Here is a 9,186-nt window from a genome sequence, read left to right as displayed (position 1 = left end):
AAACTCTTGTTCTTGTTTTTGGTGTACAAAAGAGTGAGATGAGTGATGGTATTTATAGTGAACAACAATACATAAAATAACAAAGATAGTGCTTAATTTGGTAAATGAGTGGGTGATCATAGTGTTTGATGAGTAGATGATCATAGTGCTTGAGTTGGTAAATGAGTGGATGATCATAGTGCTTGAGTTTGGTAAAGAAGTGGATGATCATTTCAATGTTTAATTTATAACAAAAATAAAGAAAGAAGAGAGTGGAAAGGGAAAGGCTTGTGCATTCCTTTCTTCCAATGCATCAAAAGCACCACCACCACCATTAACCCCTCCTCCTCAAGCACAAACTTTTAGATCTTCGCTTTAGTAATAAAGGATAAACCTTTGCTTTCTTCCTCCTTCGTCTTCTTGTGAATTCCAGCAATGCGGGAAGTGGACACATGAGCTCCTCTTCCACAACTCTCCGCCATGTTCCAGAAACTCGCCATGTCGGTCAAAACCAAGACTTTCGAGCTCTTCACCGAAGAAGACGACGAGGATTTCATCACCACTCCTCCGGTTAACGATTCCAAGACCAAGACTTTAGTTAAACCGACAAATACCCAGATGGAATCGAGTCTGATCTCGTCGGTATTCGCCACCGTATCCTCTTTCGAAGCTTCGTATCTCCAATTACAATCCGCACACTTCCCCTTCGTCGAAGAAACCGTCAAGGCTGCTGACAGAGCTCTCGTCTCCAACCTCCAGAAACTCTCTGATCTCAAGCAGTTCTATCGAACCCATCGCCAAAGTTTGGATCTTGAGACCGATTGGGTCTTGCTTGGAATCTAGGGTTCAGGAGAATCAGAGCAAGCTCAGAGCTTTGGGAACGGTTTCAAACCGGTTACAAGCTGAGATGGACGGTAAGGATTCGCGAGTTTTGAGTCTGAGGAAGACACTAAGCGAGGCTCAGAAGTCTAACTCGAAGCTGTCGAAGAGATTGTCTGAAAACTCGTCTGATGTTGTGTTATCCGTTAGGGTTTATGAGTCTATGCTGCGTGATGTAATGAAAGGTGTGAAGAAGTTCACTATCGTTTGATTGAGCTGATGGAGAAAGCTGGGTGGGATTTGGGTTTAGCTGCTAGTTATGTTCATCCTGAGGTTGATTACGCTGAGAAAGGGCATTATAGGTATGCGTTGTTGTCTTATGTTTGCTTGGGGATGTTTCGATGAATCTGAGAGCTCTTCGTTGAGGGAGTTGATGCAGCATGTGTCGAGTGATCCTATGGAGCTTCTTGAAAGAGATAAAGATTGTGCATTCTCTAGGTTTTGCGATGACAAGTATCACGAGCTCATTCATTGAGTCTTCTATTTTCAGCAACATGGATGAGAGAGAAGCTGTGTTGAGTTCTTGGAGGTCTCTGAGCACGTTCTATGAGTCTTTTCTTGCGATGGCTAGCTCGGTCTGGACACTTCAGAAGCTGGCCTTGTCCTTTGATCCTGTGGTTGAGATTTTTCAAGTTGAGAGTGGAGTTGATTTTTCGATTGTTTTCATGGAGGATGTCTTGAGAAGGAAGCAAGATAAGAAGTTGACGGTGAATCTTACTCGAGGCAAAGTGGTGGGATTCACGGTGATCCAGTCTCAAGTTTATCTTACCAGCTTGAAATGTAAATGAAACAGACCAAACCATTGCTCAAGTTTCATCAAGTGAAGCTGTTTCAGTGGACTTCGCGGCTAGGAGAAAATATAAGGGATACATTTTTTTTTTTTTTTTACTTTCTTATACTCATGTGATTAGGACCATCTCCATCGGGAAGGTTTTAAAAGGAGGTTCTAAAAAAAACAAAAAATAAATAAATCAAAAATAGGCTAAATGCACAGAACCGATCCTTAATATGGTGTTTTAAGAATCGGTTAAAAACCCTGCGTGTCCCTTTGCCATTGGGTATTTAATTTTCCAAGTCTTTCTTCATCGCTCTTCCTAGATGTTTCAAGGAATCAATCCCTCTTCCTCCTCCAATCCCAATCACCTCCATCTTCTCTCTAGCTTATGATCTCCATCTTCTTCTCTTTCAGAGAGGTTGATGTCTGGCAGATTCGTGTTTTAGTTTGCGTTAGAGGATCTTCCACTTGTGTTGGTGAAGTCACTCACCTCTGCGTTCAAGGAGAAAGAAATCAGAGAGATCTTACCATATTTGGCTTCTGATTACGCAGCCTACGATGATCTCGATTTCGAATCGTTTCTCACGGTTAGTTTTATGAATCTCTTTCGATGTGTTAAATGTGGTTTTTGGATTTGATGATAATTTAGATAATGTTTTCCTTTTAGTAATTCAAATCAAAAAGTCTCTTCCTTTTATCTCCTGAACGGATCATAGAAATCGATTGTCATGTTATTAGTCTGTGTCACACATCTAAAGGTTTATGCTTTATTGATCAAAGTCTCTCTCTTTTGTACTTGCTGATCACAGTGTAACATGTGACACAGACTCTTATTGTGTGTCTGTGTGTGTTGTTTTTCTTTAAATTTGGTTTCTCTGTAGCTAATATAGCAAGAGCTTCACTGGATTCTGGAACACAGCAGCAAGATCCTAGCAAGCAAACTCAATGTTTCACATACCGAGAACTCGCCACCGCAACTAACAATTTCAGGCTCGAATCTATGACCGGACATGGTGGTTTCGGTTCTGCTTTCAAAGGAAAGTTAGAGTTTCCTCCTGGACAGGTAACTCTCAACATATATCATCTAGAGTTGTGATTTAAAAAAAAAGAACTGTGATATATGTCTGATATAAACCGAATCTTGTTTTTGTTTTTATTTGGTGTTAAAAGTTCAAGAATGTGGCTGTTAAGATGCTTGATACAACTGGTCATCAAGGAGACAAAGAGTTTCTCGTGGAAGTCCTAATGCTCTCCCTCTTGCGCCACGAACACCTCGTGACATTGTTTGGTTACTGCGCTGAAGGTGAAGAATCCTCGTTTATGAATACATGCGCTGAAGGATTCAGGTTACTGCGCTGAAGGTGAAGAATCCTCGTTTAAGCTTATTGCTAAACGTGGAAAGCTCGATAACCTGAATCCTAGGAATGCTTGATGCCTCTGCTCTTTCTTTCTCTGTGTCATATTACAACACCTGTTTTGTGGTGACAATGTAAATTTTTGAGCTGGTAAATTTCAGTGCATCTGAAACTCCCGAATAGAATCTACAACATATAGTAGACTATGTATCAAAGCTGTGAAGGTAAAATGTGCATGCAAGAAAAGATGAAACTTTGACTAAATAGGAAACCAATCATCTGAAGGAAATGATGTTCAAAAAAAAAAAAATTTTAAGAACCCATTGGAAGATGAAAAAATCAATTATACTGACAAAGGTTTTTAACTTTTCAAATCAACAGATTAACTACTAATTTATTCATAAGAGTCCATTAGGGTCTCTTACCAATGGACTTGCTCTAACTGTGTTCTTTAAGTTTTGGTTTGAGTTCTGTAAAGTTCGAGTTCCGTAAAGTTCGAGTTCCGTAAAAAAAAAATTAAATTAAATTATTTTTTTTTTCTTGTACAACAAAAAAATTAAAATTATCTCTTCATCTTTGTAAGTTGTAAACTAACGGATTGATTATCAAAATATATAAGATTTAACCTTTACCCAAAGTGTTTTCTGTACATGTATAGAACATCTATAAAAATAAAAAGTAAAAAAATGGGAACATTTATCTGTGTTTTGGCATTTTCTGCTGTTTTAACACCTACGAGTAGCACTGCGTGTCGTTTTTCACTTCTGACCTGTCAATTCCTCTCGACCCTCATATATATTCATGGGCTTGATATAAGGGCCCATGCTGGAGTCTTAATGTTACTAGACTTGGGCTCTAATCATGCAATTACTAGTCCGCTTAAATAATTTATGGGCTTTTCTAGGGCCATTTTATACCAAATAAGTAGAAAGTAGTGCACGTGTGTAAAGGGTCCACGTTAACGTGACATTAGTATAAAACATTCCTTCGTCATACCTTCAAAAAAGATTTGGTTGCCATGGCGGACTTGACCAAGCTGTACAATTCGGTACACGTCATTTTACGTATTATCACCAAACGACAATCTTAACGACTAACCAGGATTATTGTATTTGCATACGATCGTCGATTACTGATCACGTATCAAAATATATATTTAGTCGTATATATATTTGAAAATTGCATGTTTTTTTCCTTATTCGTTGACTTTATCGAAGAAGAAAGTGAGACCAAATTGTGAAATTAAATACTTCATCCCTTTCTAAAAAATCAATGTTTTAAAATTTTCACTTTTTTTAGCAAAACATACTAAAATTTAGCTATAAATACATAGTTTTTTTTGTAATTTTATATATATTTCCTATATTTTTAAACCAGTAAAATTTTAAGAAATGTAATTAGTATTCTTAAACTTACAGTTTCGCATTATTAATTGACAAAAATTGCATTAGAAATATAAAATATATATTTTTTTTAAATTTTTTTTTTTTCTAGAATATAGATTTTTTAGGAACGGAAGGATAACTTATTGTTGTAAATAACGTATTTAATTCAACGCTGATTAAGGAACCGACTAATCTTTGATTTATGCGAGAGCAATTAAAGATTTAACGACGTGTTTATTAATCGGACGTTTGTCCCATATACCTTTTAATTGACCTTCGAGGCTTCGAAAGGAGTTCATGCACGTCACGTACGATCATCCGTACTAATATAGACAAAAATATTAGCAGCTATACGGCTATACCTATACGCATTAGTATTATACATTATCATTAATCGAATTTTTCACCTTTTAACACCCACTTATTCTTCTTTTTGCGTCTCAACAGTCAGCAGTAGCACCCAGCTTATATATGAATTTTAAAATAGTAATGACAATAATATTATTATTTTAATATCAGACTGGACATCCTTAAAGATATTTTTTTTCTTTTTTTTTGGTAATTTTTTTTTGTTGCTAAATTGTAAATATCATATAAATAAAAAAAAGCTTGCAAACAAACATAAGTAGGCCTGGACATAAAATCCGGAACCCGAAATCCGAACCGAACCCGAACCGAAAAACCCGATCCGTTATTCGACCTGAAACGTAAAAATACCCGAATGGGTCTTGTAGGGTGGTACAAAAAATATCCGAACCCGAAGTGTTATTAACCGAACCCGAACGGGTAACCCGAAAAATCCGAAATTAATAGTCAATATAAATATTTTGAAATATATATAAGTATTCCAATTATTAAATTTAATATTTGTGGTAATATTTTATATAATATTAAATATTAAAATTCTAATAAATGATTTAAGTACACAATTAGTTATAATTAAATAAGTATTTTATAATTTGATCATTGAAATAAAAAGTCTACTTTCTTTAAAGCAATACATATTGTTTACAAATGATGTTTGTTTTCATGCTTGATTTAACATTTTATTGCTATTTTATCAATTTTATATGTGATAGATTAATTTTTATTTAATTTAGATATTTTTCTTTATGTTTTAAATTTTGTTTTTTACTTTGGTTATATCCGAACCGAACCGATATAACCCGAATCCGTACGATATATGATTACTTTATGGGTTTTATGATGCAATACAATTTTGAACCGAATCCGAAGTGTTATTATCCGAACCAGACCCGTACTAATAAAATTTTAGTATGGGACCTAGAAGCGTAAACCCGAAAATCCGAAAACCCGAAAAATCCGATCCGAATGCCAACGGGTACCCGAACGCCCAAGCCTAAACATAAATCTGAAACATCCCAGCAAAAAAGAATAAAATCAAGATGAATCACCAACTAAAACATACTAGATGCTAAGTAACTTTTGTAAGAATCAAATCATATCAGCCACATGGACATGAGTGATCTGAATTGTTTCCTCCCTTTCCTAGCAGATATGATATTTCTCAGCTCCTTGTCAATGCAGTGGAAGATCGAAGCAACAGATAGAGAGATGTGATTATGGATGAGGTTGTTTCGTTGCTTCCACAGGTGGAAGATCACTACTTGTGTGGTAAAAATGTTAAAACGATATTTTTTTCTTGTTAAAAATAGATTACCCTTTTCTTTGTTTACTGTAATCAAATGAAGCCACTAGTTCAAATCGTGTTAATCTATTACGATCACCAACAATGTGTTTTGGAGGGTCACATTATTAAAAAAACTAATATACCGAAATTAAGTAGGTAATGAAATGGTTTTTATGTAAGAAGAGTAGGTATTTAGGTAATGAATTGTTCACACTGAGATATCATACATTAAATTTTTAATCATCTACGTAAATTTTATAAATAAACTCAAACGTAACCGAATTGGAGGCCTATGATTAAATTTATAAATCACGATGTAGTATATTATTGTAGTTTTGTTTTTTGAGCTGACTTCCTTTTCTTTGTCAACTCCTAATATTTTTTCTCGTCATTTCAAATGGGTTATCTTTATATCATTCTCAGCCGGAGAAAGAAAACACCAAACTGAATTATCTTTATATTTTGTGTCAACAAGTTGAATAATATATTTTCAACATCAATTACATGTTAACGTAAGATAATAAACTTTCTATAAGAAAACGTTAAATAATTAACATTATGTGACTTTCTAGGGATGTCTCTGTCTTTCTTTCGTTGATTTTCGATTTGATTTTTTCCTTATTTAGAAAAACACATAAGACAATAAACTGTTCTTACCTGAAAGGTTGAAACTTAATGCGTTGTTCGAAAGTCATCGCATTTGCATTGTTGGGTAGTTCGTGGAAACTCACCGTTGAAAATATTGTATACTGCTTTGTGGCATAAACTATGCGAGAATCAGTTAGTGCCAACATAATTCTAGTTTACAAAAAAAAAAACTTAATTCTAGGTGCAATACAATAACGGATTATCTTTCCTTTGTAGATATATTATTAACTCTAATGTTGAAAGGCAGTACTGTTTTATAATTCCAGTGAGGTTGATCATTTTCCCCGGAGTCTCAGTGCTTTTTTTTAATCGAAGAAAGTTATTTATTTTTGCTCTGTGGAATTGGTTTTTCTTCAAAATTCTATTTAAAACATTTCCTTTTCAGTGTGTTTATCAATTCATGCATTTATCATTTAAACCAAGTAGTTTTAATGGCGTGTCAAGCTCCTCTAGTATAGATGAATAAGAAGAGTAACCCCTTAGAAATTAAGCTGTTTACAAATACTTAGTAATTTAGATACAAAAACATTGCAGGGACGAATTCTCCAAACCCACTTTAGTCGAAAAAAACAATTCATTCATTTAACATTTTCGTGAGAAAAAAATATATAACGCTAGGTTCGAAGTTTGGTACTTATCAAAAAATAAGTTTGAAGTTTGGGCATGCGCGAGTCAAATGGGACCTATAGATTTGAAGCTGCGAGTGTTACGTTCATGTTGGTGTACGTATTGGACTAGTACGGAGTCGTGGAGCGATGAATTGTTGAATATACAACTAGTATTATAAAGCATCGTATAGAAAATTAAATATTTAAAAACACATTATCCTCACAAGTAAACCATATTTTATGGCGTTATTACACACCAGGTCCGATTTGGTTGAGAACGTCAGGTGGCCTAGCGGCAGTACTGAATGTTTCTCACACACGACTATCCGAGGTCGCCAGTTCGATATTTAGGGACAGCGGGATGGTACTGGGTTAGCTAAAAAATCCCTACGGGGATTTCTGGCGAGGTGGCCCTTCGGGGTGTGCCCAGTCACTATAAAAAGTTCAACCTATACAGTTTAACCGGGCCTCGCGGTCTGGTGGTATAGGAACCTCGGCTGAGATGTCCGCCATCACGAGTTCGAGGCCCAGCCACAGCGGATTTAACATGGTTTCCGTTTGGCCGCCAGGACTCTCCAATTCCGGTTAGACGCGGTGGGATAGTCGGACTTAGGTCCGTATACCTGGATTATCAAAAAAAAAAAAAAAAGGTCCGATTTCGTTGAACCAAACAACACTATACATCAAATCTCTATTATATAAAAGGAACTAAATTGAAACAATTCTAAATGTGCCACGTAGCACAAAATATTCATAACCAATTATTTGTACATGTCATCAAGGATGTTAAGCTGTTGGACCACGAATCTGTGCTACGTAATATGCACATTAATTTTAATGACCAGTTTGTTTTACTTTCCTCTTCTTCTAACCTAAGTTGTCACGGCATCTACAGATCCTCCAAAACTCATTGTCTTCCCATCTCCTCTGTATAACGCCTGCGACGACAACAATGATGAGTCAAAGCTATCCTCCAAAGAAATCGGCGTGTAACTCTCCACATCTCTCCTCTTACTCAATGATATCAATGCCTCTTGAAGATCCCATAATTAATCACTTAAATGAAACGCATCCCATCTCTCTCCTTTCCCTATTGAGACTATATATATATTCCAACCCAACAATCTCTTCCTCAGCAAACGCGTCCCATCACTATGGCAAATCAAACGGCAGTCGCCACCGTGCAATACAAGCCATTCTCCACTTTTGTTTCAGCAGGACCAAGAGATTCCAAGTTGATGTTTAGGCTAATCCATTTCTGGGAAGCTTGCAATAATTCCAAAGGAGGCATCCTTATCGGAACCAAGAGCGTGACAGTCGATTTCTTTAATGATCATCATCCACATCGGCTCTCTCATGTTCCCTTTTCCCACTACATTCTTAGAGTTCCTTGCTGGTGAGTTCTACCGAAAATTCAGTGAAACGTGTAGTAGGTACTCACTTATCTTTTTCCTCCATTTAAACCATGATTAACTCTACGTTCAGATTCTCATTTCTTAAATAGATAAAGACACCTACTTAAACTTGATTTAAAGATAGATGGACTCTCTAAAACTTATAGGTATCAAAGGTTCGTAAGTTTCTAATCTTCTTATGACATCTACGTTTTGCTGTTGCTTAGGATGGTTATCTCTCAAAAAGACATGATTGCTTACCACGAACATGCCGTAGAAGCCTCAAATTCACATCTGCCTATGCTTGATGCAGTGTCAAGTGAGTTCTGGGAACATAAAATTGTGAGGAAGAGCAATGGAGCAGATATCTACAGACTACAGAGGAAAAGTTAAGAAACGGGACATGTTAGGTTTATATAAATATGGTTTCGAAAGAGAAAAGACGTGTGTTTTTAAGCTAAGACACAAGAATTTGGTAAGATTTTTAGCAGTATAACTTGATCGCTTTGGTT

The 9,186-nt window shown here is 36.0% G+C and overlaps 1 pseudogene; it reads left to right on the top strand.

Moving 5' to 3' along the window:
• Nucleotides 1-257: 257 nt before the first annotated feature.
• LOC106337398 lies at nucleotides 258-3,246 on the top strand (annotated as a pseudogene).
• Nucleotides 3,247-9,186: the final 5,940 nt, after the last annotated feature.

Source organism: Brassica oleracea, chromosome C4 (genome assembly GCF_000695525.1).
Source record: "Brassica oleracea var. oleracea cultivar TO1000 chromosome C4, BOL, whole genome shotgun sequence".
NCBI classification, from domain to species: domain Eukaryota; kingdom Viridiplantae; phylum Streptophyta; class Magnoliopsida; order Brassicales; family Brassicaceae; genus Brassica; species Brassica oleracea.
The sequence above is the reverse complement of the archived record's forward strand: the minus strand, read 5'-3'. Positions and strand labels throughout refer to the sequence as shown.